This window comes from Chelonia mydas, chromosome 19 (assembly GCF_015237465.2).
Source record: "Chelonia mydas isolate rCheMyd1 chromosome 19, rCheMyd1.pri.v2, whole genome shotgun sequence".
Classification (NCBI taxonomy): Eukaryota; Metazoa; Chordata; order Testudines; family Cheloniidae; genus Chelonia; species Chelonia mydas.
In genome coordinates, this window is record NC_051259.2 from 1,608,508 (window position 1) to 1,636,407 (window position 27,900).

The following is a 27,900-nucleotide window of genomic DNA, read 5'->3' on the forward strand; positions in this document are numbered from 1 at the left end:
TGCAACACTGGGATCCCCCTGCAGCAACAGCTAGTCCAGTCTGTGCAAACAATGCCCGGCAGGGCGTTGTATCTAGTTTATCTTTGCAACACCAGTCCTGGGACATTGTTTCTAACACTTCTGACCGTCAGCCCCCATTCCTCTGCACCATGGCTCCCAGAACTGCCGCCTCTGGTGGGTAGGAGTGGGGCATACCAGCAAACATTTCCAAGTGCAGGCAAGGTCCCAGGAAACAAAAATCTGAGGCAGGGATCTGCATTTGCTTCAGATGCTTTCCAGCCTTGGCAGCCCAGCTGTCTCACCCAGCATAGGCTCCCTGCTGACAGCAGAACCAGACTTTTCAGTGTTGTGCAGTGTGTGGCTGTGTGTCACGCTGTTTGGAGACACAGTAAATTAGACTAAAGCCCTTAACCCAAGGGCATTACTGAAAATTACTATCCACTTGAATAGCTGTTAAGGGTTTAATGGGAGGACCGGGCAAGGCAGGGAGAGAGGTGAAGGTGGGAATAACTTAGAGTTTGAGAAGAGAGGGAACCTTTACGACCTGAAGCAGCTGCTCCAAATGAATATTGAGGCAGAGTTTAAGGGAAACGCCTCGATTCAACAAAGTCTGAGCACCCAGCCCTCCCCTCTGGGAGACACTAGCACGCCCTGCATGGGGTCGCAAACATCCCTGTGCTAGAAGTGAAGTGTCAAGTGTCACACACTCAATCCATGTCAGGCTATTTCTGTAGCTGCTTTCTTTCTTTTCTTTTAAACAGCTGTCTCTGATCTGGGAGCAAACAGGAGCTGGGGAGAGAGCGAAGGGAGAGCCTATTGCAACTTGAAGGGTAGACAGGTCTGATTTTGGCTTCTCAGATCACCAATGAGCCTGGAGCACCACCATTCCCCCACAGAGGTGTTCAAAACCTGCCTGCCATACCAGCCCCAGCCCCCAAGCTGTTCTGAAAAATCTCTAATCTACCTGGAAAGAACAGCAAAAGCCAGGCTGGAAATCAAAGGCCAAGCTCAATTCATCTAGCACGCTCCCTGCCTCTCAGGGGAAAGCATCCCAGAGATTGTAGCAGATCTTCAGCTAGCTGGCACAGAAATGAAATCAATTGAATCAGCCTAAATCTGTTGGGTGAGCCCTACTGCTGAGAAACAAGGGGCCTGGTTTTCTGCTGCCAGGCACCTTGTGTTATTATATCCACCTGTACATGATAGGGGTAAAACACTCCCCGATCAGGATTCCCCCCCTCCCCTGGCAGGAGTGTTTCATGCCTACTTCGCACAGGCGGAAAGGATGACGCAAAGTGTCAGGCAGTGATGGATCCTGCCCTCCACCTTCCAGGCCATCTATTCTGCATCTGCATGTCGCTCTGTTTCATTAACTGATTTCCCCTGCCACATCAGAGGGGGCAGGCCACTGTTATCCTGTATCTCACCAAGTGCACAACTGCCGTTATTCACATTATCGGCCTCTTGCATCGGACTGGGCAGGGCAATGCTGTGAAAGTAATGTGGTAGCAACTGTGGCCTTGGAGGTCCAGATAGCAGTGTGACACCCACCTGCAAAGAGAAAAATAATCAGGCACTCAGCAGGCCTGGAATCTTCCTACGGAGAGGGAGCCCTGCCCTGCAGGGGCTGATGCAGGGGGTTTGGATCGGGCTGGCTCATGGTGGAATAGTGGAGCCAGTGCTATTTTCTGGTGACTGCCCTGATGAGCTCCATAGATTCCAAGGCCAGAAGGGACCATTGTGATCATCTTGTCTGGCCCCCTGGCTAATACAGGCCAGAGAACTTCCCCAAAATAATTCCTAGAGCAGATCTTTTAGAAAAAACAGCCCATCTTGATTTAAAAATTGCCAGTGATTGAGAATCTACCACGACCCTGGATAAATTGTTCCAGTGGTTAATTACTCTAATTATTAAAAATGTATACTTTATTTCCAGTCTGGATTTGTCTAACTTCAACTTCCAGCCATTGGATGGTGTTAGACCTTCTGCTGCTAGACTGAAGAGCCCATTATCAAATATTTGTTCCCCAAGTAGATACTTATAGACTGTCATCAAGTCACCCCTTGCCCTTCTCTTTGTTAAGCTAAATAGAGCTCCTTGACTTTATCACAATAAGGCATGTTTTCTGATCCTTTAATCATTCTTGTGGCTCTTCTCTGATCCCTCTCCAATTTATCAACATCCTTCTTGAATTGTGGATGCCAGAAATAGACACAGGATTCCAGCAGGGTTGCACCCAGTGCTAAATACAGATGTAAAATAACCTCCTTGCTCCTACTTGAGATTCCTCTGTTTATGCATCCAAGGAAGGTATTAGCCCTTTTGGCCACAGCATCACACTGGGTGCTCATATTCACCATGAATCCCAAATCCTTTTTAGAGTCACTTCTTCCCAGGATAGACTTGACCCATCCTGTATGTATGGCCTGCATTCTTTGTTCCCAGATATACACATTTACATGTAACCGTATTAAAACACGTATTGTTTGCTTGTGCCCAGCTTACCAAGTGATCCAGATCGCTCTGTATCAGTCCTCCTCATTATTTACCACTCCCCTGATTTCTGTGTCATCTGCAAACTTTATCAGTGACGATTTTATGTTTTCTTCCAGGTCATTAATAAAAATGTTCAATAACATAGTCCAAGAACCGATCCCTGCAGGACACTACTGGACACGCACCTGCTCTGACTGATTTGTAACAGTAGCAGGTCACTGACAAGCACCCCAATATGCCAACCTCTTCATGGGCCACCTTGAGGAACAATTGCTGACAAATGCACGTCGAAACCAATGATACACCTGAGACATTTTCATCCTCTGGACAGACGACCTAAGCTCCCTCATAGATTTCCACCATAACTTTAACAACCGCCAGCCATCCATCAAACTCTCTCTCAAACACTCCTGCACCAGCATCAGCTTCCTGGACATCACACTAAGCTTCAGCAATGGAACCCTACAGACAACTATATACAAGAGACCCACTGATCACCCCACCTACCTTCATAGATCCAGTAACCACCCCAAACACACCAAGAAATCTCTTATCTACAACCAGGCAGTCAGATACCACAGAATATGCTTCAAGGAGAAAATCCAGGATATACACCTTAACACACTCAACACCACCTTTATCAAACAAGGACACTCCACCAGAGAAGTAGATCACATCATGGAATGGGGAACCCAAATATCCTGAGAGAACCTGCTTCAATACAGAAATAAACCCCCCTCTGACCGCACTCCCCTAGTTGTCACCTCCCACCACATGCTGGAACCCAGGCGGGGCATAATTAAACAACTACAACCTGTACTCAATGGCACCCCTTCCTGAAAGAAATCTTTCCCAAACCCGCTCTTCTGGCCTTCAAACAACCCCCCAACCTCTCCAAGCTCATCGTCAGAAGCAAGCTCCCTACAGACCAGCACACACCAACTCAAAGTGACATCAGACCCTGCCAGAACAACAGATGCAAAACCTGCAGACATCTCTCCACTGTTACACTGATTTATACCCCCCACAACACACCATTTAAGATCCATGGGTTCTACCCATGCCTATCACAACACGTGGTATACCTCAGCCAGGGCACTAAGAGCCCCAAGAGCAACTATGGGAGTGAAACCGGACAATCATTATAGTCTCACATGAACTCACACAGAAAAGTGATAAAAGACGAAAACACCCTATCTTCTGTGGGTGAACCGGCATCCGACGAAGTGAGCTGTAGCTCACGAAAGCTTATGCTCAAATAAATTGGTTAGTCTCTAAGGTGCCACAAGTCCTCCTGTTCTTTTTACTTTTCACAAAGTGATCACTCCATAGCTGACTTCTCAGGCCTTATCCGCAGAGGAAACCTGCACAACCCCTTCAGACTAGCTGGGAAGATAAGTTTGCTAGAAACTAAAAATCATGGTCTTAATAAAGACACTAGATTCATTGCTTATTTATTACAACAATCTGTAACCCACTAACCCTGCTCTTCTTTATCCTATGACTGCACATGTGTTAATTGGCCACTTCACCTTGAATGGTCTCTTAGAATGTGTGTTAACTACTTTGACTAACCAAGCTGTTCCACCTTATATTTAGCTGTGACACTGTGAGTACCTTTCCCAGCTCTGTGTAGCTAGAAGGCTTGTCTCTGTCACCAACAGAAGCTGGTCCAATAAAAGATATTCTCTCAGCTTCCTTGTCTCATTGACAAGCATTGGCCTTTTCAAATAAGCACCGATACCCCCGTGAAGCTTTATCAGTGGGATGACATGAGTGTCGCTGAAACCCCTTTGGGCCTAGCTTAGTGCAAAGCAAAGAATATTAATCCATTTAACTTGGCTATATAAAAAAATCCCTGCCTAATAACCTGTTGCAGCTTAAGGCATTTAGACAATTTTCAATCTTTCTGTAATTCTTTGTAATAATAATTAAATGACCTTTTAAATGGCAGTGGGTGGAAAAATTCAGCAAAGCTGAATAGTGATTCAGGGGCTGCAGCAGAATATTGAAAACCAACAGGAAAAAGAGGTACTCTGATATTAATAAGAAGGAAAAAGAGAGAAAGAAATTAAGCAGTTAAGTGTCGGGCTGGAAGTTTGTTTTACATTTTCACAGGATGATGAGCCACTACGTTTTGAGGCTCTATTTTTCAGATTAAACATTTAAGTTGTCTAACCATGGAATATTTAATAACATAGGAATCACTAGACTGGCTCAGATCAGGGGTCCATTTAGACCAGTATCCTGGCTCAGATAGAGGCCAGAACCGGCTGCTTCGGAGAAGGGAAATTACAATTGGCAATAGTACAAGAGTTCCTTTCTGACCACTGTTCATTAGAAGTTGCTCACACCCTGAAACGGGAGGGTTTAGAACTGGTTTTGTTAATGTGAGTGTGGTTGATCACCAGATGCGTTTATAGATCGAAGTGCGTTGGTGCAGTTCTGGTGTCTCCCTGCAGAAGGTGCTATTGAGTAAGCGGAGTGGATCAGCAGGATGTGGAGGGAACAGATTCAGGCCTCATGCCAGACTCCCTGGGCCTCCCTTCCTGGCCCCTTAGGCCCTGTAGGCCCCACACTTTGGGCCCTATGGGCCTTGCTCCTCACTCCCTGGGCCTCACAGCCCTTGTGCTGGGCTCCCCAGACTTTGTCTTGGGTTCTTTGAGCTACGGATGCCAAGTCCAGGAGCCGTGGCCCAGAGCTGGGCAGAGACATTATTTAATCTGTCTCTTAGTGTAAAAGCTGCCTCAGTCATGGGAAGGCAGTTGAAGATGGACGTTCAGAAAGTCTCTGTGCTGGTGCCCGATTGGCAGCCCAGGTTTCCCTCCAATATCATCACTCTCCAGAAGCCCCACGCTGGGTTTGATCCTCCACAGTACATGGATTTATCACTGCCACTTTCATGTGCCTTTAAAATCCCACTACTTTTTATCTCATTTCTGCTGCTTTTTAACAGCATGAAGAGGTTTTTAATGAAACGAGACTGCGTCTGTTTCCACGGGCCGGATCGGCACGGGTGATTTCAATATAAAACAAACAAGGCGGCTTTCAAAATTAAAATTTTATGTGTGGAGTTTTCTCATTTAATGGAATGCACAAAGACAGGCAAAACCAATTAACAGGAGGGTGAGACTCAGTGTTTGGCAAAATTAAACAACAGGCCTCTGCAAGAGGAGCGATTTGTTCAAAGAGACCAGGAGCAAGAGAGATTGAGGCTGCTATTCAGAAGTGCCAGTTCTGAAAACAAACAAACCAACCCACACACCACCTTGCGGCTCTTAGAAGTGCTTTTGAATGAGGCAGATTAACTGTGGGGAGGGAAGTGAGGGAGGAGGCAGGAAAAATTCTTAAATGAGGTCATTGGACCCTATGAGGAAGAGAGAGAAAGAGGCTTCCTGAAAAACAGAAGAGTTTTCCCATTGAACTGCGCTGCAACGGAGCAGCTGGAATGGCCACAGCAAAGAATTGCAATTAGCCAGAGCCAGGAGCCCTCTACAACCAGATTAGCTGTCCAGCCCTAAAATATCCCACCCTGGCTCTCCCTGGAGCAGCACCACCATTCTTAGCAACCGTGGAGATGCTGGCCTAGCCCAGATGCCGATGTTTTCCCTCACCCGGTTTAGAGCAGGTCAGGCTGACACGAAGGTAGAAACACTTGCAGCTGCAACTGCCTTGTGCTGCCACCTCAGCTACCCCAGGGGTAAAAGGCTTGTGCAGACAAAGCCAGAATGTAGGAGAAAATCTGCTCCCCACAGAGGATTGCACAAGAGGCTGCATGGCAAGGTATATTGTCATAAACTGTATTGCTGAAATCTACTGGGCAGGGCAGGGGACTGGGAGTCGGGACTCAGGTGCTAGTCTCTGCTCTTCCACCGACCACGGGCAAGCCTCAGGTTCGCCATCTGCAAAACAGAGCTAGTGCCTCTCAGAGGGTTTGTGAGGCTGTTTGTGAGGTGCTTCGAGATCCTCCGTGAAGGGCAGGTTGTAATTATCCGTAAAAAAAATTATCAGTAAAAACCCTTCCGAGCCCTTTTCAATTCCAAAGCGAGGTTCCCGCAGGAGAGGACGTCAGGCTGGCATTCCCTCTTTTTGATCCTTTTTCTGCTTCGCCCTCTTTATACGTTAAACATTTGTTCCTCTCCTTAACATTTGCTATCCTGGCTTCTGATTCGAGTCCCCTTTCTTCTGATTAAAAAATAAAGACGACGGTCCAAACGACACTAACTTGGAAACAATAAAGGGACAGAGATAAAGAGCAGAAAGCGAGGCTGGGTAGAGGGCTGCTGGTAAGCGAAAGGCTGGTGAAGGTGGCAGGGTGCCCTGTTCATTGCCATGGAACCGTGGTGCCCTAGCAACTTGGGGAACATTTGAGGAGCTGTGATTAGCTGGTGTATTTAGCGTCTCTGTGGGGGATTCTGTCTGAGCCATCCGAAATTAGAGTAAGAGGTGGAATCAAGTCCAATCATTCTTGTTATCTGCCTGGAGGTTGTGCCGGCTGAGCTCAAGATTTACAGCTCCCGAGAGCAAGCCGGAGCTGGGCTCTGATTGCAGCAATCACTGTAAAATGGGGCGAGAATTTATTTGGTTGTTTTGCACATGTGGAGCAAACTACTGAATCCATTCAGGAGGCAAAGCGAGTGACCCTGTCATTTCACCGTCCCCACAGACAGACTCCCAAGCTAGTTAGAGTTATATCTGCCACACTCGAGTAGACATCACTTAATAGCTGAGTGCCCCACAATTTGGAGTGTGTGTCTCCTCCTGTTACTTCAGGCCAGGTGTGGACAAGGGCTTGCAGGACGTGAAGTTGGTGCCATAAGGTGTCATCCCCCTGACTAAGACTACGGGAATCATCCTGAGTTGGTCTCGTTGGAGGTCACTTCTCCTTGGTGAGAATTACGTTGACATGGGTCTTCGCTGTGCGCTGCCTGGATGAGCTGAGTCAGTGTCTGGTGTGGAATTGATTTCCCCAATGGAGCTGGTAGGGACCATGCCTAGGTGGTCTCTGTTGGGAGTCACCTCCCCGGGGATGAGGAAATGCACTGAGCTGTTCGCTGCTGGGCTTTGCTTTGTGCAGAGATCAGATATGGGAGGGGATAATGCAGAGGAGTGAATGTGGGACCGAGTGAATGTGGGCCGGATGTTGAGCAGGATGCTCTGTGTAGTCAGTGCTGCAGTCCCCTGGGGTGGCTAGTCCCTGGGTACATGCGATAGATTCAACACGATTTTGTGACTAACGATTTGGCCTTGGCTAGGCAGGAGCTGAGTGGTGCAAGGGCTGCAGGTCCTGCGTTGCTGTGTATTACACAGGAGCTGGTTGTGTAATTAGCTCCGGTGTCCGTCCCAGGAGCAGAGCAAGGGGATGGGAAGGGGATGGGGATGCTATTCATTGTCAGTAAAATCTGGACATGAATAATGTAAAGTGCCTCCAGCTCTAATTTCCCTGGATTTTTGGGGTCTAACACTGAAATAGCCAGTTCCTCATAAGGGTCACCTGCAGTTCAGCCCAGGCAGAAGCTCCCTATTTGTGTGGATCACAGCTCCGCTATTTAAAGGGCCAGAACTAGGTTCCTAAGGGAAAGAATTTCTAAAGGTGGTGGTTTGAAATGTTAGAGGGGCAGGCATATGTGAATGCAACCTGGGGACAAAATGGCGGGGGTCAGAATGTTTCACACCCCCTTTCCACGGGGATAAACCAGGGGCAAGGCAGTGGAGAATAGGTCCCTCAGTGCGGTCAGACCCTTGAGTGAGATTAGCATCCGGTGATGGGGAAAGTGGATCTCAGAGGTGTTTTGAGCCTTCACTAATGAGAGTTTGGTAAGTGCCTTTCTTTTTGAGCCATTCTTATCAGGTGACAAATCTGAGGAACTCTCCCAGACTGAGGTGACAATGAAGGAGGTTTTGGAATAACTTGATAAATTAAACAGCAATAAGGCACCAGGACGAGGTGGTATTTAGCTAACAGTTCTGAGGGAACTCAAATGCGAAATTGCAGCACTACTTACTGTGGCATGTAACCCGTCGCTTCAATCAGCCTCTGGACCAGAGGACTGGAAGGTAGCTAATGTAATGCCAGTTTTTAAAAAAGACTACAGAAGAGATCCTGGCAATTACAGGCCAGAAAGCTTAACTTCAGTACCAGACAAATGAAAGGAGGCATGAAGAATGGGGATTTTTTCAATATTCCTTTCCATCGCTTTCCTGGAGGCAGCTGAGTCAGTTCCTTCCACGTGGGAATTGCCCAGAGAGAACTATCAATATAAGTTTTTACCTGTAATAAAAAAGTTCTCTAAAGTTTTAATTATTTTTAAAGCTGCTTCCCCCCGACCCCCCCCTCCTGTGGCCTCTCCATTCCCCTCAACTCTGCCAAAACACAGCTGACAGCAGCCCGGCAACGGCAGATGAAAGTAAAATGCTTACTACAGACAAGGATTTGAGCAGCATGGAAATGAAAGGGGGACAAGAGGGGATTTCCCTGGCTCTGGTGGGTTCATCACCGTCCCCCAGCCCCTTCACCCTGTATGTCTGGGGCATCTCTCCCTGGCTTGTAAAGCTGCCTCTGAGATGTAAGGGTCGCCCCGTCGGAAGGCACCCGCTCGCAGCAACCAGCACAGTGTTCCGGAGATGGCGTTCTCCTGCACAGGGCCGGGCCCCACCTTGGGCCTCCATTTACATCCATGCAACATGCCTGGCAAATGCTGCCGAGTCAGAATGGTCAGGCTTTGTGCCCACAGTGGGCCAGGCAGTGCTGAGTTGGGCCCTGAGAGTTCACTCCCTGCAATAAGCCAGCCCTGCAGGAGAAAAGGCCTTGGGGTTGGACCCTGGTCCCCGCTGTTCCCATCACTTCCCAGGGGCCTCTGCACCGTTTCGAAGGAAGGTCTGATGGGAAGGGACTGTCTGGGGGCTTCTTTCCTGAACCCTCATTTCTGTAGCAACCACTTCCTTAATCTATGTTGAAATCCATGGACTCTTTGGGAGCCAGTTGGACTGTGGGAAGTGAAAAGTCCCAAGGCTTTGGGAAGTGAGGGGAGGGAGAAATGCAACGCCCAGGCAGCAGCCCAGAGCTCCGGGGAGGGATTGTCTGTCGCTGTCCGTGGCAGGGGGAGGCTGTGGAGTGTGGGACTGTGCCGTGGGAGAGCCCTGACTAAGCCTCTGCTGCGCTTGTCAGGTCTGCTGAAGAAATGAAGCTTTTTATGAATGAATGAATGTATACCAGATGGAGGAGTAAAGCCCAGGAAGAACTAGGGGCTTGTCTACATGAGACCATTGCACTGGTAGAAGGGGAGGGGTGAAGTTAAGCCAGTGGGGATGCCCATTTCGGGCTGAGTGTCTTGTTTTAGTTTCAGTCTTGTCTTCCACCCGAGACTGTTGCACCGCTATAACTTTGGATTATCCAGCGGAAGCTGCCTGGTATCCACACACCCATTGTCTGTTTTTGGTTTATCTCATGCCTGAGATCGGGTTCATTCAGCTGCTTTGGAACCGATGTAGCCGGGTTTCAATAGGAATTCTATCGGTCAAACGTTTGTGTGGAGCATCCCCATACCTAGATAACTATAGCAATCAGTCCTCCCACTGATATCCCACAGTTCATCGGTTCACCCCTCTATTGGCCTGTCTGGTTAACTGCACACCCCACTGCACTGCGGCCATCCGCACCAGATGTTCCTGCTCTGTTAAGATGCCATTGGTCCACGCATTTGAGCATTGCCCCTAGTCAACGGAACCAGCCATGCTTAAACTTAGGCATGTGCTGAAGTACCTTGCTGAGCCAGATCCCGGGTTATGAGCTATCCCTTGGGGATACAAACACATCTTCTGGGATCCTGCTTCTCGGGGGGAAGTTATCCTTAAAAGCTGGAACTCCAGGAGAATCACTCACCCACTGAGGAAGCCACCCCTCCACTGAGTCCTGTGCAGTGACTCTATTCCTAGGTTCATGCACAGCTACCTTCATGGTGGGACTTGCAGGCTATTAATCAAGGCCAATGGAAGCACCCTGACAGAGCCCAGTCCTCGGGAGCCAATGCAGGACTGTTCCTTGTTGTGCATGTATTCCTGCTTCATCGGCTCTAGCTGGGAATGGCCCAGCTGAAGGGGCATCAGTCACAAGTTGCTTTTAGTTTGTTTATTTATAGTTCTCACGGTCTCTCATAACCTGAGCCAGGGTCTGCAACAGGCTTTTCTCCAGAGCAACATCACAGCAGGATCTGCAATCACAGGAGCAGGTGTGTGTGAGTGTGTATGTGTCCATGCTTGTGCTGGTGTTTGTGTGAAACAATTTTCTGCTCTTTGCATTTTATAATTCCATCTTTAGAACAATGTAGAAAATGCCCATGACACAGAGAAAACCCTGGAGCAAAACAAAAAGGGCCCAGACAAATAGGATCCCTTTCCTTTTCCTTCCTGGGCTGATAAGCAACATCTGTGGGGATTTGGAAGGCTGGGCATGTGTCTGCGGCTGCCCTAGGTGATTCATTGAGCCTGTTGACATGCTGCACATGAGGAGCTGACAGTGCTGGGAGGTGTTATCAGGAGACAGCACAGTTTGGGGGAAGCCAATTTGTTCTGAGTGCCCTCATGGCCCCTAATGCTGGATGGAGATGCCCTGCTGTTATTAAATGGCCATAAATCCAGCTACGAGCTTTCAGGAAGGGGAAAAATAAGCCACGAGCCCCAAGACCTATTCATTACATAGTCAGTGGGTAGTTAATCAGAGCTAATTAGTGGCCCCAAACCCCAAAGCTGGGGTAGTTTAGTAGGAGATTGGGGCTGAGGCTCTTTTCATCCCTGCTTTTTTACATCTTGTGCTGGAGCCAGGTATCAGTCACAAGCACTGAGCACTGAGGTGCATGATCAGTCTGTGTCAAGGGTTGGAGCGAGCTGGGGGCTCGTGGGACGTCACACGAAGTTACCATGCCACCGTGACCCCGCGTGCAGTTATCCTGTATGTGCAATGCCTGGGACCATGTCGCCCTGGTGGCCACCCAGGCGCCGCTGCAGTGACACTCATTCTGGGTCCTTATCACCGGATTGCAGGTCTTTTCTGTGCCGTTAAACCTGAACTCACTTGCAGCCTCCCCAGGAAATTGTTAGCAGCCCCCTGAAGTTCTGCAGCCCCGGCCGTCCAGCCGCAGTTCGGCGTTTTTAATACACTCTGGACATGAAGTGGCTGATCTCCCTGGGTGCGAAAGCCTAAGATAAGATGCAACAGGAGGAAATTAGCTCTAGTAGAATAACAAGAGGCACTGGCAGTGACCCCTTCCACAGAGCTGCCTCTCCTGGTGTTGAAATCACACTTCCTGCTGGGAGTGCCTGTGAGTTTGAGGCTGATCTTATTTACACCAGCTTTGCACCCTTATCACTCACTCACACTGCGTGATTAGTCACCAAAGCCACAAGCATTTGAGGTCACTGAAATGCTAATGGGAAACTTTTTGCAACGTCTCCATTTCTTCTGAGCTGACAATCAGGCAGATACTTGCGCTAGCATGCTTGTAGGGGCATAACTGCCGAGGTGGATGGGTGGGAAGCCCCTTTCCTCTGGGAATCTGTCCTTTCCTTTCCTCTCCCACTGCAGCCTGGAATGCTCTTCTGCTCTCATCACAGGGATAACTGGAAACCAATGGTCGATAGACATGGTGCTGCCTTGTGGGTGGACGTAGCACAGCAGCTCCACACCCTTGTGCGTGAGGCCCGGTGCCAGCAGGCAGCCATAAAACATCTGTGTCCTTCCAGATGTTTAGAGCAGGGCTGCACCTGGGATTACTATCTGGCTTCCCTGGCATGTAACCCGTACAGGCCTCAGGGGGTCCTGCTGCTGACAGCTCATCACTCATTCCTCCATGCCCAGCACCGCTGCTGACAATTAGAAGGCGGCTCCTGCTCCAGTTGCCCCTTCACAAGGTGGAGGAGTTTGGACGGGGAGCACAAGGGGTGCCTGAGCTTCCCGTAACACGGTGGGAATGGCGCTGTGCCTTGTTTCTGAGCCTGGATGGCCCTCCCCAGCCATGAGTCCATGCGGCCCTGTAAGGCGGGGGAACGCCCGTGTCCCCCTGTCAGGGATGAGACTCAGAAATGCTGCAGGACCTGCCCAGATCAGTGGCAGAGACAATAACTTGGAGTCCTGGTTCCCAGCCCCTTCCTTAGGCCAGTAGATATTTTCCCTCCCATCTAACTTTCCTCTGTCACCCCTAGCTCTCACAGTTTGGGGATGTGTTGAAATATGATGTCACACATGACCAGATCTTGTCTGGAGCAGGCTAAATACAACAGAAAACAACCTTCTATTTCTACCCAAATCCTTGGGCAGAGCAGCAATGACTAGGAAAGGCTCACAGCTGAACTCCAGGACCCTATGAAGGGGTTTCAGCAGTACAACATATTTCAGAGTGCTTGCCTAAGGGAACCAGCGCTGCTTGCAAGAGATCAGCTATTCCACACTTCCAAAATGGTCCCAGCTTGATTTAGCATGGGGCAGTCCCACAGGCCTGCATGTCACTCCTACTGCTGCTTTGCAGTTTGCTAGATTTAAATTCTCCGTAAGCAAAAATTGAATAGTAGTTAAAAAAAAAGAAGAAGAAGAAGAAGAAGAAAACGAGGAACTGGCTTTGAAAAACTATCTTGAATTTTTTGACTGGAAATTGTTCAACGTTCTCAATAGCAAGCAATTTCAGGGAGTTGGTCCTGTCACGGGGAGCTGATTCCAGGGAGCAGAGCACTGATTTGGCAAGACATTTCATACGATCCAGAGTCCAGTCCACATTGCCTCATTCTGCGAACCGAACTCTGGGCTAAATAAGTATGTCGATAGATAGACACAGAGATTAGATAGGTGATAATCTGTAGAGGGTAGCTTCAGGAGGATATGTACCTACTGGGGCTTCATTCTGCGGTCATTTACTCCAGTTTGACACCAGTGGTATCCGTGCAGTTACTCCTGTTTGACACTGGTGTGACTGAACTCTTCGTGTGTAGACACACCCCAGCACAATGCTGCACACCTACGGCTTTGTAGTTCACATGATTGATGGGCAGATTTAGCCATGTGCACAGTGGATTAGAGTCGCCTATACCTGCCAGAGGTGGGGGCCAGGCCGTTAGCCCAGGTGCTGGCGGCTCATGCGTTTGGAGCTCAGGTCCCAGGTTCGCAGCCCTGTGCTGGTGCGGCTGGGGCATTACGCTACGTTGTGGCTGGGTGCACTCGCTGTTGACCATGTAAAAAGCGTAGAATAAAGATTCCAATGATCGCCCTAAAGTGACGTGCGCTCATCAGACAAAGGCAACAGAGCCAGCTGTGTGGCCTGTGAATCCCGCTGGGGTTTAGCAGCAGGACAGGTCGGGACAGGGCCCTGCTCTCGGCTCCCCCAGAGACCTGCCCTGTGGCTGACAGGTAGCAATGTTTCCCTCGGCCGAGAGGTGGCTCTGGCAGACTGTCTCATCGGTCCCCTCTCTCCCCGCACCTGCGAGAGCAGGGAGAGCCCGTCTGGGTGACTTTCTCGCTCCCTTTGGAATCGGTTCTTTGTGGGACCGATGGGGCTTTTCTGCCCCCAGTCTGAGGCCATGGGACGTCCGGCCCGTCAACGGCCAGTCCTGTCTGGAACAAATGCAGACGGAGAGTGGGACTGAGGGGGCAGCCAGGGGCCCCGCTGTGGAAACCCTGCCTGGTTGCTATGGAGAGGAGAGGTGGGGGCAAATCCTTCCCCTTATCGGGTGTCTCTGGCCCAGCGAGCACCACGTCCCTCAGGCCACCCCCCTTCCACTCTGCCTGTCCCCTGCCTGAGGTGAGCAGGGGTAGGGATGAGCTCCGGCCTGTCGGATTTCAGGGTGGCTCCCCGCACGGCCGGGACCCGCCAGGCACCTTGCCTTGCGTAGCCATTGCACCGAGCACGGGGAGCAAGGGCAGGCGGTTTCAGGGCAGCGAGGCAGGCGAAGCCGGAGCAGGGAACGCGCGGAGGCCAAGCGCGTTCCCCACCAGCTGCGCCTCATGCCCAGAGCGCACACGCGTCCTGCCGTTCTGCCCACAGGGTGCTGCTGACGCCCATTCCTCGTGGCAGGCGTCCGGCCTGGGACAGGCCCGAGGCCGAGCCGCTGCTGCCTTGTCGTGACCGAGCTGCGTGAACTGACTCCAGTGCAGGGTGCGGTGGCACTGTCCTCCCTGAATTCCCTCTCGGCCCTCAGCTGGCTGCGGGATTCACCTTTACGGGGGCGTTGTGAGTCGGCGGGGGGGGGAAGGGGGGGGTCAATGCGACAGTGCCCCCTCCTGGCCAAGCGGGGCACGGCCCTGGCTCACTCAGCTCCACGGGGCGGTCAGGCCATTCCTGGTGCCCAGCAATCTGAACACCCTTCCTGTTCTCAGGTAGGGTTGCCAACTTTCTAATGGCACAAAACTGAACGCCCCTGACCCTCCCTCCATCACTGGCTCTCCCCCACCCTCACTCACTTTCACCGGACTGGGGCAGGGGGTTGGGGTGCGGGGGGGGGGGGAAGGGCTCCAGCTGGGGGTGCAGGCTCTGGGGTGGGGTTTGGGGTGCAGGAGGGGGCTCCGGACTGGGGCAGGGGATTGAGGTGCGGGAGGAGGTCTGGGGTCCCGCCATTGCTTACTGTGGCTCCCAGGAAGCGGCCGCAGGTCCCTGCAGTCCCTAGGCACGTGGGCGGCCAGGGAGGCTCTGCGTGCTGCCCTTGTGCCCGCAGGTGCTGCCCCTGCAGCTCCCATTGGTCGCGGTTGCTGGCCAATGGGGACTGCAGAACCGGCACGGAGGCTGGAGGCAGTGCATGGAGCCTCCCTGGCCGCCCATGTGCCTAGGGGCTGCAGGGACCTGGCAGCTGCTTCCGGGAGCTCTGCAGACCTAGGGCAGGCAGGGACCCTGCCTTAGCCCCGGGCCGCTGCTGTGTTGCCAACTGGACTTTTAACGGGCCAGTCGGCAGTGCTGACCGGACCCGCCAGGGTCCTTTTTTGACCGGGCATTCCGGTCGAAAACCAGACACCTGGCAACCCTATTCTCAGGTGCAGCAGGGGCTGGAAACCCAGTCCCACCCACTCGACTGCGTTCCAGCCTAGGCCCCTCAAGCTACACACGTATGACCAGGGTTCGTGGACTCAGCCAGTGCCCTGAGCTCCTTTCTGCCTTCCCCGGGGCCTCTACGGGCTCTCCAGCCTGTCGGTCTGTTGGCCCCTCCCTGGGTGCTGTCCCTGGGTGCCTCTCTAGCAGTTTGCTGACAGGCGTTCCCTCCTCCAGCCTGCTCACTCCTCTGACAGTGTCTGTGCTTCCCAGCATCTTCCCAGGGCCCGCAGTGCCTGTTTTAACCCTTTGGTTGCGGGGCCAGTGTGGGGTACATACACCTCATGAGAGGCATAATGTTGCTATGTGCGGTTAAATGACTGCCACAAGAGGTGACTGCATTTAGTGGCTGGTGACCTGTCTCCTGGGCATGGGTTTTTTCTCTCAGCCTGTAGAGCAGAGCAGGCTGTGGGGGATATAGAGGGCTATATAACGGAAGCTGCTGCTGTTATTATTAGACAACTGGCATTCATTTTCCCTCCTATCTTTTGGTTTCATGAAGATCCGTTTTAATGTACCAGCATGAGTACTTTCCAGCTTTGCTGCCTTGTGCAAACTTTTATATCAAGTACAAATGTTGACTTTATGTCAAGGCTCAAAGGAAATCACTTTCAATTGAAAACAGCTTCTTCTTCTTGGGGAAAAAAACCCAAGACACTTCAGCTCCTTCAAACTATTACAGAAAAATCCTTCCCCAGGGAGATGCTATTGGAGTCGCTGGCGTCACCCCGACCTCTAGAACTAAAAGGATGATTCTGATAAACCCTTCACAACTGAATGGGATGTACATGACTCCTGGCTTTGAATCCCCAGTAGGCTCATCACATGCATTACGTTCTATACAGCAAGTGTTTCCAGAGGATGTGTGTGTCTGTGTGACTGATTGGCTTGGAGTAACGTTATTTGAGATCATTCACTGACAAATCCCCTCTCTTTCAAACCCTAATCAACAGGTACCATCCCTTAGGATATCCCAGAAGCACAGACCAGGGCCTCCATCTCTTTGGAGCTCAGACCTCTTTGGTCTCTGGGAGGTACAATCCCAAGTTCAGCTCTCTGTGCAGGGCATGGTGCATGTATTATACAAGGTGAAATTTGGTAAAAGTTTCAGCAACTTTCTGGGATGCAGAGCTGCCTTGGGGACAGTTGGGGTGAGTTCCTGCAGGGTGAAATTAATAAGTAGTTTTCATCCTTTGAGAAGAGAGGGTGGAGAATGCAACAGGAGGCCTGTAGTATCTACTGGGAAATAAGAAAGCAGAGGGAGTTAGCATATGGAAAGACATGGCTTGTGTCTGCTGGGATTCCATCCAGGTCAGCTGATTGTGGTCGTAATGCAATTTCTCTCCTTTTGTAAAGAAGTTGGATGCCCCAGTACTAGAAGACTTGGTAATAATGCTTTTGCTTATATTTAGCATGGGACTGTGCAGGGCCAGCAACATAACCGTTCACGTATGCCACTGTGTGTTTGACTACCTCAATTTCCAACCCCAAACCTGGGTGAGCAATAGGTTATGGGCTTTGGACCCTCAGATTCTTCATCCCAAGCCGTATCATTGTATTTTGACTTAAAATCAGAGATGGCTGCATCACGCAGGTGTTGCTAGAAGGTCAAGTCCTGTCACACGGAACATTCCTGGCAGGAAAATGTATCTGGTGTGTGAAATAAAGGGTAGGGAATCTCCTTAACTCTTTAAAACACAGGAGGGTATTAGTTTGGGAAGTCAATGGAATGACTCAACTGGTATCAATGACCTTTAGATTAGGCCTAGGGACCAGGATTTTCAAGAGTAACTAGTGATTTGGGGTATCTCAGTTTTTTGATGCCCAGTTTGAGGCATCTTAAAAGGGTCTGATTTTTAATGAGTCAGTGCTCAGCTCTTTCTAAAGGGCAGGATCCTTTAAGGTGTCTCGCCAAAAATCACTCATCGCTTTCCAGCACCTTTTCAGTTAAAGATCACAAAGTGCTTTACAAAAGTGGTAGCATTGCTCCACTTTACAGATGGGGAAGATGAGGTAAAGGGCTTGCCAAATCTATCTACCCATCTACCTATCCATCCATCCATCCCTGTAACAGCTGAGCCTCAGGGAGTCAGGGGAAGAGATGGGAATATATGGCATGATCCAGCTCCCACTGAAGTCACGGGCAAACTCCCATTGGCTACATATTGCTAAAGGCTTGAGTCCATAATCCAATGTCTCCTGATTCCCTGCCCCATGCTCTAATCGCTTGCTGCGGTCCTCACAGATCCAACAGAAATGTTGGGGCCTTGGCAGATCAGCCAGTCTCACTGGGAGCCCAGGAAGGGCAGACTTGTGTTTGTGGCTCACGGAGTTATTATTTCCAGGTTTCAGGACAGGCCAATCAACATTCAGCACCATGGACAAGGCACAAACAAGGTCCTTGAGACGTAAGGGGAGGAGACTGGTGTGACTGAAATAGTTGGGAAGGAAAGGCAATTTAAAGCTGGCCAGATGATTGCAGGAGCTTCCTTGAAGCACTCAGGGATGGGAGGTGGAGTCATCATGTAGAAGGCCCCTGTGTGAAGCCTGGGAGTGGCTTGGAGCTGAAGTCTGGCACTCTTTTCTGAAACAAGAGGATTTGCTCTTCTGGTCAATCCTCCCCAAAGCCATCCTGGACTCAGAGCATGGCCTGCAGGCCAGACAGCAGGGACCTCAGGACTGGTGGCACACTCCCTGTCCTGTCCTGGCACACAAGGGGTTCAGTTACCTATCAGCAAAATACCCAGTAGCATCCAGGTTTTTTGGAGTGAGGTGTGGTGAGGGAGAACCAGACGGACTGGCAGACAGACAGCTGCCCATACCCACAGCACCAGTTATAATGTAAGCTTTGCTGTGGTATTCATAGCTACAAATGTTAACAGACACCCTCCTCTGTAACAGTCCCTCCCGCTCTCCCTGTATCTCATCCCACCCTGGCCATCCCCAGCAGTAGGCTGCTCTCAGTGGCAGGGTCCTTTGGAGAGGCCAGGTGGCAAGGGAGAGGTTGTTCAGGATACAGGCCAGCATCACTGCAGCAAATGGTGAATAATGCACAAGGGTGGGGAAAAAATTATGCCTGCAACAGCCCTTGCCCAGATTAGAGGGAGTGTGTTCATTTGCTGGGCTTCCCAGGCACACACAGCATGCAGGGAGATGAGCGGGAAAGTTCAGCAAAGCTCTCAGGGTATCGCCAACCCCTGCAGTGCAACCTGGAGGTCCCATTGTGCCCTCGGGTATCTCTCCATCCATGCAAAGTCTGTTATCTAGGCCTGTTCTCAAGACTCACCCTCCCCAGGGCCCAATCCAATGTCTCTAGTAGCTAACGGGAGTTCTTCTGTTGATTTCAGTGGGTTTTGGACCACGCCCATAGCCAGCTTCCACCCCAGCCACAGAATGTTTGCATTATTTTAAATAATAATAATGAGCTATAAATATTTGTCTCCACAACCCACACCCAGACACCCAGTGTCACAGATGCAGCAGTGCCCGTCTCCCAGTGCAGAGATGAAGTGGCATGGCTTACCCAGTGCTGGGCGTGAAGGGCAAACACGCTGATGAGAATGGTCTAGGAACCAGGCGGGGCCAACATTTTTTAAAATTTTGAAATGTCAATGATTTTTTTTTTTGGTCAACATTCCAAATTTTGACACACTCCCAACAAAAATTTCCAAACTAGCCAACCAACCTACTAACCAAAAACCAACCAACCAAAAAGCCATTTTATCTGATGGTTTCACTCTGTTTTAATCCTGGCGTTTGACCAGGTCTAGGAGTCTTCCCAATTTGTCAAGTTTCAAAATTTTGATGTGAATTTTCATCCCCATTTTGAATTGGGATGAATGAGTAGGAAAACAGTCAGTTTTAATATGATTCCCCCCCTTGTTTTTCAACCATCTCTATAAAATGAGGATGTAAAGAGTGGGCCAGGCAGGCAGAGGGAATGAGCTGCAGTCATCCTAGCAGAAGAGCAGATATCTTACTGATGGAAGCATGGGTATCAAATGCGCAGACTCTCTGGCCCCACAGTCTCCTATCTTCCATGCCATCTATGATCCACATCTGCTCATGAGCAGAAAGAAGCTATGCTGTTCCATTATTGTTCATTGCAATGATAGTTAACCCTGATGATGTGGAGTAAATCTACCCATGACATCAGCACTAGGGCACAGGGTCCAGTGGGAATGGCTTTGTGTCCATTATAAAGGATGTTTCTGCTTGCAAACCCCAGTGCTTGTCTATCCTTCGCTTCTCTTTAGAAGAGCATACTATTCAAACATGTTAACATGGGATTTTCATCCTGTGTCCATCTTGTTTAATATGAACCTACCTATATCAGTTCTCCTAATGAGCATCCGCACGACAGACAACACTCAGTATTAAACAGGGGTTAGCTTCAGCACTGGAGGAAATTACAGGCTTCTGCCTCTGCTTCCTTTCTAGTTAAATCCCTTCTGGAGAACTTTAGTTAGAGAATTCCCAGGACATTGATCTGCATATCTGAAGGTCAGGAGGATATTTTGCATGGGGGTGAGGGGGAGAAATGAAACCATATCACTTTTCCAATATAAATCCATTTCATTTGCATATCTAAAGCCCACTTTATTTGTGTGTATCTTTTAAGTACCATTTTTCCCTTTCCCCTGACATAGACTCTGTTTTAGAAGGCCCCTGTGCGCAGAATACAGAAGCTGCAGCCAGACGCCAGGGGAGGGGAAGGCACTTTAATACAAGGAAGACGAGATGGGACTAAAATGATAATTTTAAGCAATCAATAGTCTACTGTGTACATTTGATTGTTCTGTTCTGCTGTGTGGTGGGAAATCACCCAGCCTTCATTCCCCATAGGAAGGAAGTAGCTACCAGAACCACTCTGCTCTGATGGGAAGGGACAGGGCTTGTAATTGTTCCCGGGACTTTCTCCCACAGGTGGAGAGAACATTAACCCTTGAAATGCTGGAATTTACCAAGTGGCCAACCAAAGACATGCTCAGCAGGCTGTGCGTGTGTTTAGTGGGCAGGGACAGCTGGGGAAGAACAGCTCACAAAAGGAACAGTCTCCCAGCCCAGATGCCTCCTTCGAAATGCTGGGTTTCTGCGACCTCTGTGAAGTGCTGTGATACCAGGTTTCAAACCAGACCTACCTCTGTAGGGTCTGGGGAGAGCCATCAGCCATTACAGAGACTCCTTGTGGTAACGGGAGCCTTCCCCGGCCTGGGTGCTTATCTCCGTCCCCAGCCACGGGGAGTGTGCTGGTAAGCTGTGCAGTTCCCCCTCCGTGGCCAGTGTCCTGAGAGCTCCCTTTCCTAGTTCAAGCCACCCTACCCCTGAGGAGAAGAGAGACCCTCTGTTCTGCTCTTACGCTGGCCTTCCGACACTGGCCTCCAGAGAGTTTCAACAAGCATCTTACTGCCCCCGTGGCTGTGACAACAGGGGCCATGGACGTCCCTGAGGATTGGGGGCTGCTCAGAGTGAGGGCACTGCAGCAGTTCGGAGCATTAGTATTGGCCTGTCTCCCTGCCTCCAGCACTGAGAGCTTTACAGCCCATACAGGGCTGATGAGTTTATGCAGCGGCAGTGCGCCTGCGTTTGCTGAGTCAAATGGGGATAACGTCTCAGAGACTCTAGCTCAGCCAGAAGTTCTGGGCTGGATGCAGGAGTTTCTGGGGGATGTTCTGTGACCTGTGTGCCGCAGGAGCTCAGGCTAGAGGCCCACAGTGATCCCTTCCAGCCTGCCAGTCAGAGAGCCGCGCATTTGGGAAGCGGGCTGAACACCTCCCAGCAAGCCCTTCTCTCTCCCGCGACATGCCTAGGGCACGCTGGTCTCCGCTGGAGCAGGGAAGCCGGGAGAGCAGCTTTCAGTGCAGGATTTTGGCACTTCTGCCCTGGCAAGAGCCAGGAATCCCAGAGGCACGTCAGACGACAAACAAATGCAATAAAATTAAGTGAACTTTTTCGGGGCTTCCCCAAAGTGCCGTGAGCATGTCTGAGCCTGGGACAAAGGCTCGGGTGAGGGGTGTGTTTATTTCACCTGACTTGGTCACCCCAGGCCTCAGGCGCCCATCACTCCCTTCTGCGATAGTCTCTTGAGGCAGGGGACCAGTGGAAGACATTGCATTTGGTTGGGCATGCGCTCATTGGAGGCTGTTAGTTAGCACTCTCAGGTGATGCAGGAAGGCAGCTCCTGGCGCTTGGGCCGTGTAGAACAGTGTGTGTTAAGATCGAGCCCCCACTGGGAAAATGAACCCAGCACCTGGAGGGAGATTAGGGCTGGAGTCAGATCTCATTATGGGGCTATCAGGAACAGTCACTGCTTTTCACTCTCTGCCCTCAATGGCAATCAGCCATTACCATTCACAGTGGAGCGCCCGGAGCCGGAGTGCCGTTTAGAACCCAAGCCACAAGCTCTGCAGCAGCTGGAACGATTAACCGCGTTTGCTGGGAGGGGAGGCCTGGCTGGGAAAGGCTCATCACTCCCCTCAAGAAAGTGGAGAGTCACAAGCGATGCCTGGTGGGAGGTGAACTCTGGTCTTGCTCTCATGGCTTTAGCAGGGCCCCAGGGGACAGGCGGCTTGGAATAAAAGTGGGATTTGCCCTTCTGACTGGCCTTTTGCAGTGAGATGTTTCAGAACTTTCTTGTATCATCACCAGTTCTGTAAACTCCAGGGTACGGTGGGGCGCACACCTCACCTTGCGCCGCAGGGGTCTAGAGACCCACAGTGTGCTGCACACAACCCTCTACAGACCGCAGCCAGCTGATCTCACGGACTTAGGCCAGTTTCTCAGCCGCACTGTGACTGCTTTGCCACCCCCTCAGTTGGTCCAGAGCACCCCTAACGCCCCAGGGATAGCTTGAGGCTGGAACAGCCCCTTTGGGCGACGGGAATCCAGGATCAGGGAAATGTAAAGATGATGTGGACCCAATTCAAAGCACAGTGAAATCAGAGGGAATCATTTTCACTGACTTCCATGGACTTTGGATCAGGCTCTTAGCGTGCAGCCCAGAGAATCGCTCTTTCATATTCTCTGTCCCTTGACAGAAATTCCCTGCTCTTGGTGCAGGAGCTTTCTGCTCTGTAGCTGCATCTCCTGGTCCCAGGAGCAGCCTTTCTGCATCTCTCTGCATCTTCAGAGGCCAGGCCTTCTTTCCTTGGCCTGTTCATCTTTAATAATAGCAGGAAGAAAAGGAGTACTTGTGGCACCTTAGAGACTAACCAATTTATTTGAGCATGAGCTTTCGTGAGCTACAGCTCACTTCATCGGACGCATACTGTGGAAATAATAGCAGGGAGATTCTGCCAGTTGACTCTGCCGTGCTTAGGGACACGGCATGTATGAGCGAGACGCTGCGTGACACAGCACAGTGCCTATGGGGTACTGACTGGCTAATGCTTGTGAGCTGACAGGTAGCAGGTGCATTGCTTCAGTCTTTGCACATCTGCAAGCTGGTAAGTCGGCACCTTCCACTGCAGTCTGCCAGGCTGAAGAGGCAGTGCTGCTGTTGCTGGTTGCAGCCACAGCTTTGAAATTCAAAGGGAAGGGGATGGTATAAATCCTGCCGCTCTGATTGTGAACAAAATCCTAACCAGGCATTTCCCCATGTTCACTGGCCCTGCCAAGAGCAGGCTGGTGCTTTGAGATACGGGTGCTGTGAAGTGTGGCACTATTTTCAAAACCTCTCCTCAGCCACAGGGGCTTGTACAATCCAGGGGCGAACAAACTGCAACGGAAATATTTATCCCGCGGTTTCTTCTGTGGCATGATGTTATTTTAACCCCTGTGTCATAAATATAAAGGGAAGGGTAATCACCTTTAAAATCCCTCCTGGCCAGAGGAAAAACCCTTTCACCTGTAAAGGGTTAAGAAGCTAAAGGTAACCTCGCTGGCACCTGACCAAAATGACCAATGAGGAGACAAGATACTTTCAAAAGCTGGGAGGAGGGAGAAAAACAAAGGGTCAGTGTCTGTCTGTGTGATGCTTTTGCTGGGGACAGAACAGGAATGGAGTCTTAGAATTTAGTAAGTAATCTAGCTAGGTATGCGTTAGATTATGATTTCTTTAAATGGATGAGAAAATAAGTTGTGCTGAATGGAATGTAGTTTCCTGTTTTTGTGTCTTTTTGTAACTTAAGGTTTTGCCTAGAGGGATTCTATGTTTTGAATCTAATTACCCTGTAAGGTATTTACCATCCTGATTTTACAGAGGTGATTCTTTTTACTGTTTCTTCTATTAAAATGTTTCTTTTCAAGAACTGAATGTTTTTTTTCATTGTTCTAAGATCCAAGGGTTTGGGTCTGTGGTCACCTATGCAAATTGGTGAAGATTTTTACCAAACCTTCCCCAGGAAGTGGGTTGGGAGGATTTTGGGGGGAAAGATGTTTCCAAACGACGCTTTCCTAATAAAAATAAACCCAGATAAATGTTTGGTGGTGGCAGTGGAAGTCCAAGGGTAAAATAGTTTGTACCTTGGGAAAGTTTTAACCTAAGCTGGTAAAAATAAGCTTAGGAGGTTTTCATGCAGGTCCCCACATCTGTACCCTAGAGTTCAGAGTGGGGAAGGAACCTTGACACCCTGCCTCATGCAGTGTTATTTATGTGTGAGGCTGCCCGACCCCTCCAGAAGAATCCCTTTATACAAGTGCAGCAGCAGCTGCCTGTGTCCTGCGAGCTCGGTTTGCAAAGCTTGCGCTGTGGCACCTACATTGTAGAGTGGCCAGTAACCTCTGCCCCAGGCGTTTGCTAAAAGTAACAGAGCGCCTCATCTTATGCCTGGCTGCCTCTTCAGAATCCTGCTCCCCTGAAAAAATGCAACAGCAGAGAACATTCAAGAGGCAGCCCAGGGAGCTTCTCTTGTTGATCTGCTGCACCTCTGGGAATCTCCCAAAGGGCTGGTGAGATCAGTGCCCTTCTCACTGGGTGCAAAGCCTACAATTTTATCTATTGCAAACACAGGAAACTGCACTTCCAGAAACATACCAGGGCGTTGCACAGCCTTGGCATGGCAGCGTTCAGTAACAAGAGGACACTGGCAGGGACAAGGGACAGGTCCCTCTTGGAGGCGGGAGGGAGAGCTCAGTGGTTTGAGCTTTGGCCTGCTAAACCCAGGGTTGTGAGCTCAATCCTTGTGGGGGCCATTTAGGGATATGGGACAAAAATTGGGGATTGGCCCTGCTTTGAGCAGGGGGTTGGATTAGATGACCTCCTGAGGTCCCTTCCAACCCTGATATTCTATGATTCTCTCTGTCTGCAGGGGATGCATAGGATATTAAATCTCTCTCTCTCACACATGCACATTTACATCTAACCCAGCAAAGGGCAGGAACTTCAGAGTTAAAGTCTATCCTTCCATCCTGAACTCACCCCGGCTTTGCTGCTGCTCCACACCCTGTATGGCCCGTAGCAGCATGCCCACAGCAACAACTGAGCCCAGCGGAGCCAGCTGTAGAGGGGATTCCCTGGACTTTGGGAGTTTCAGGAGCCTGACGCTCCCAGGCAGAAATTACAAGAACTTGCAGCTTATAAAAACTCCACCGAAGGCATCGGGGACTCTGGCTATGTAAGGGGACTGTTGTCTCCTTACTAACATTCAGTGGGGGTGTTTTAGTTTCTAGCTCCCAGCCCTAAAAAGGGGGAAGGGTCGATGGGGAATTGGGACCCTGAGACTGACAGCCCCCAGGAACAATGGGGAGAGGCCAATGCTTCAGGTCAGCCTGAATGACAGGGTGGTCAGAGAGTCAGGAGGCCAGGGAGGTCCCTCCTCTATGTGAGCTGGATTTGCCTGGGTCAGACAGAGTGGGGCCGAGCTAAGGAGAAAGCAGGGGCCCGAGCTAAGCTGGGGAGCAGAGCTGTGCCAGATCCCAAGGGACCAGAAAAGCAGCCCAGAGAGAGCAGACCCTGTCCTGGGAGCAGAGCTGCAGCAACCAGAGCCGGAGGGGCCAGAGAAGCAGCCCAGGAAGCAGGTCAGTGCTGGGAGCAGAGTCACAGAAGCAGCCTGCAGAGCAGACCTGTCCTGGGAGCAGAGCTGCAGCAACCAGAGCCAGAGGGGCCAGAGAAGCAGCCCAGGGAGCTGGAGGCAGAGCAGCAGCCGTGCAGAGACCGAGTGGTGGGGCTGGGGCTGGAGCAGTCCAGAGCTGGGTGCAGTGAGCAGCTGGGGAGAGCGAGGGGGACCCTGGGCAGCGGGCCCAGCACAGAGAGACGTCTCAGCCCAGAGGCTCTGCAGGCCAGGCTTGGATCATAACCCCGACAGGGCAGGAGCGACACTGGGCTGAAGGGTCCTGCCACTTCGAGCCTGAGAGCGTGTGGCCACCACCAGAGCAAGTGTCCAACCCACAGCATCCCTGCAGCACAGCCAGGGCCGGAGCAGGAGGCCTGGGACTTACAAGGAGCAGACTGTGAACTGCCCTGACATTCCAGAGACACTGTTTGTGATGTTCCTTGCCACAGAGCGGGGTGATGTGTTTCCTTTAACCGTTCCCATTTTTCCTTATTCTTTTTAAAATTAATTGTTGATTAAATAACTTGCATTTGCTTTAACTTGTATGTAATGGTCAGTGGGTCAGAGAAGTGCCCAGTGCAGAGAGAGTACCCTGGAGTGGGAACACCCTAGCCCCTGTCCTAGGTGACCACAGCAGGGTTGGGGGTCAAGCCCCCCAGGAATCCTGGGCCCAGCCTTTTTGGGGTTACAAGGACTCTGCCAGACAGCAGAGTGGAAGGGGAGTCCTCAAAGTCAGGGAGGCCACTGGGTAAAGGAAGTGGGAGCGAGGACTCAGATCCTTTCACTAGCCCACTTCACCGGGGTAGTGCAGAAGCCAGGAAAGTTTCCCACAATAGCGGGACTATTCCCCCGCTTACAGCTAGATCCTCTGTCTCATCAGTGCTGCTATACCAGGCTTGTGGTGTGTGAAGTCCACAATCTCTACCTTGTGAATAGAGACAGGAATGCCAACCTGCCTGGCAGGGGTGCTTAGGAGGATTAATTAGTCAGAGTTTGTAAAGTACTTTGAAAGTACTGAATTCCAGCCAGTAGTAGGAACAAATACAGCTGTTCTGGAAGCTGTCACAATAACCTCTGAGAGAGAAGTATTGGGAAACTTGAGGCTCCCAGGGCTAAAGTGTTTGTCAGGAAATGACTGAAATCCGAACAAGCTGGCAATGGGGAGAGCTCTGCTCTTTGCGCTCTTCAGGGAGTGGCTGGTGTTTAGGGGAGCAGAGACCTGTGGACTAAATCACACCGTTTCACACACGGCACCTTGTGGGGCAAGCTGGTTACAAGGGGAACCAGTCTAAAAACATTACCACGAGTTGAAAGGTTCAGCCCGTGAGCTGTGAGCTTTCTGGGCGGAAACTGGAGCTGCAGCACCAAAGAGAAGGAAGAGAGAAGAGGGCTTGGCATTTTTCTTCACTAAGTGAGTGGAAATTATTTTTAAACAGACCCTTGTCTCTGTTTTCTTCAGAACATTGTAGCTCCATGAGGATGAAGCTCCGAGCCTGGGGACACTGGGAGGAGAAGGCGAGAGCAAGACTGCTGACTTGGTACATGCCTCACAGAGAAAATGGTAAAATAAATCAGGAGACTTGAAGAACCTGCTCCTCGTTGTCCTCTGGCAATTGAAGGATGGATTTGCTGGATTCATCAGCTGTTAGCCACAACCTCCAGGCAAGTGGTGATGTTCCTGAAATTCATCACTTCACCATGTCATCTTTGCTGGAGGAAGGACTCCCCTTCATTTGCAGAAATCGGCATGCTGGGGATTAGGCTGCACATTTCAGAGGACTAGAGACTTTCTGTCCATAAGCCGCAAAGCGTTGTAGAAAGGAAGGTAACTCTGGAGGCAGGGGCACATGCAGGGGAAAGGCCATGCCCTAGGTCACACAGCAGGCCAGAGGTAGAGCAGGGATTAGAACCCAGTTCTCGCTACCCTCACTGCACCACGCTGCTTCCTTTCCAGAGATCAGCAGGAAGTTGCTTTTCAGAGAACAGTTTTCAGATCTGAGCTAATTTGCAAGCTTCCAAAATCAGCAGATTTCTGTGGATCAGCCCCCTCGCCCCCAACCAGATCGTAGCTTTGTGTTGGTTTGCTTCCATAGCCAGGGCTTTGCTCGTCGCTGAGGTGAAGAGTTTCATAATGTACAAGCTAGAGAGGGCAGAGCTCTCCTCAGAGCTCTCCAGACAGCCCCATTCCTGGCACTGGCTTTGCAGATGCAGATTCCATGCGGTGCACATTCAAGAGGAGAGGCTACCTTGAAACCCTACTGCAGGTCTGAGCCGTTACATAATCTCTGGGGCTGAGTGTAGCTGAGAGTGCATATCATTAAAAGGTTTGTCTGGAAGTCCTGCAAATGGT

At 50.6% G+C, this 27,900-nt stretch overlaps 1 long non-coding RNA gene across 1 annotated transcript; it reads left to right on the forward strand.

Annotated features, from left to right (window-relative positions):
- The first annotated feature begins 23,508 nt into the window (after window positions 1–23,508).
- On the forward strand, window positions 23,509–27,466 carry LOC122463333. The gene is made up of 2 exons (XR_006286592.1): window positions 23,509–23,574; window positions 27,010–27,466. It is a non-coding gene; the product is annotated as an uncharacterized LOC122463333 (long non-coding RNA).
- Window positions 27,467–27,900: the final 434 nt, after the last annotated feature.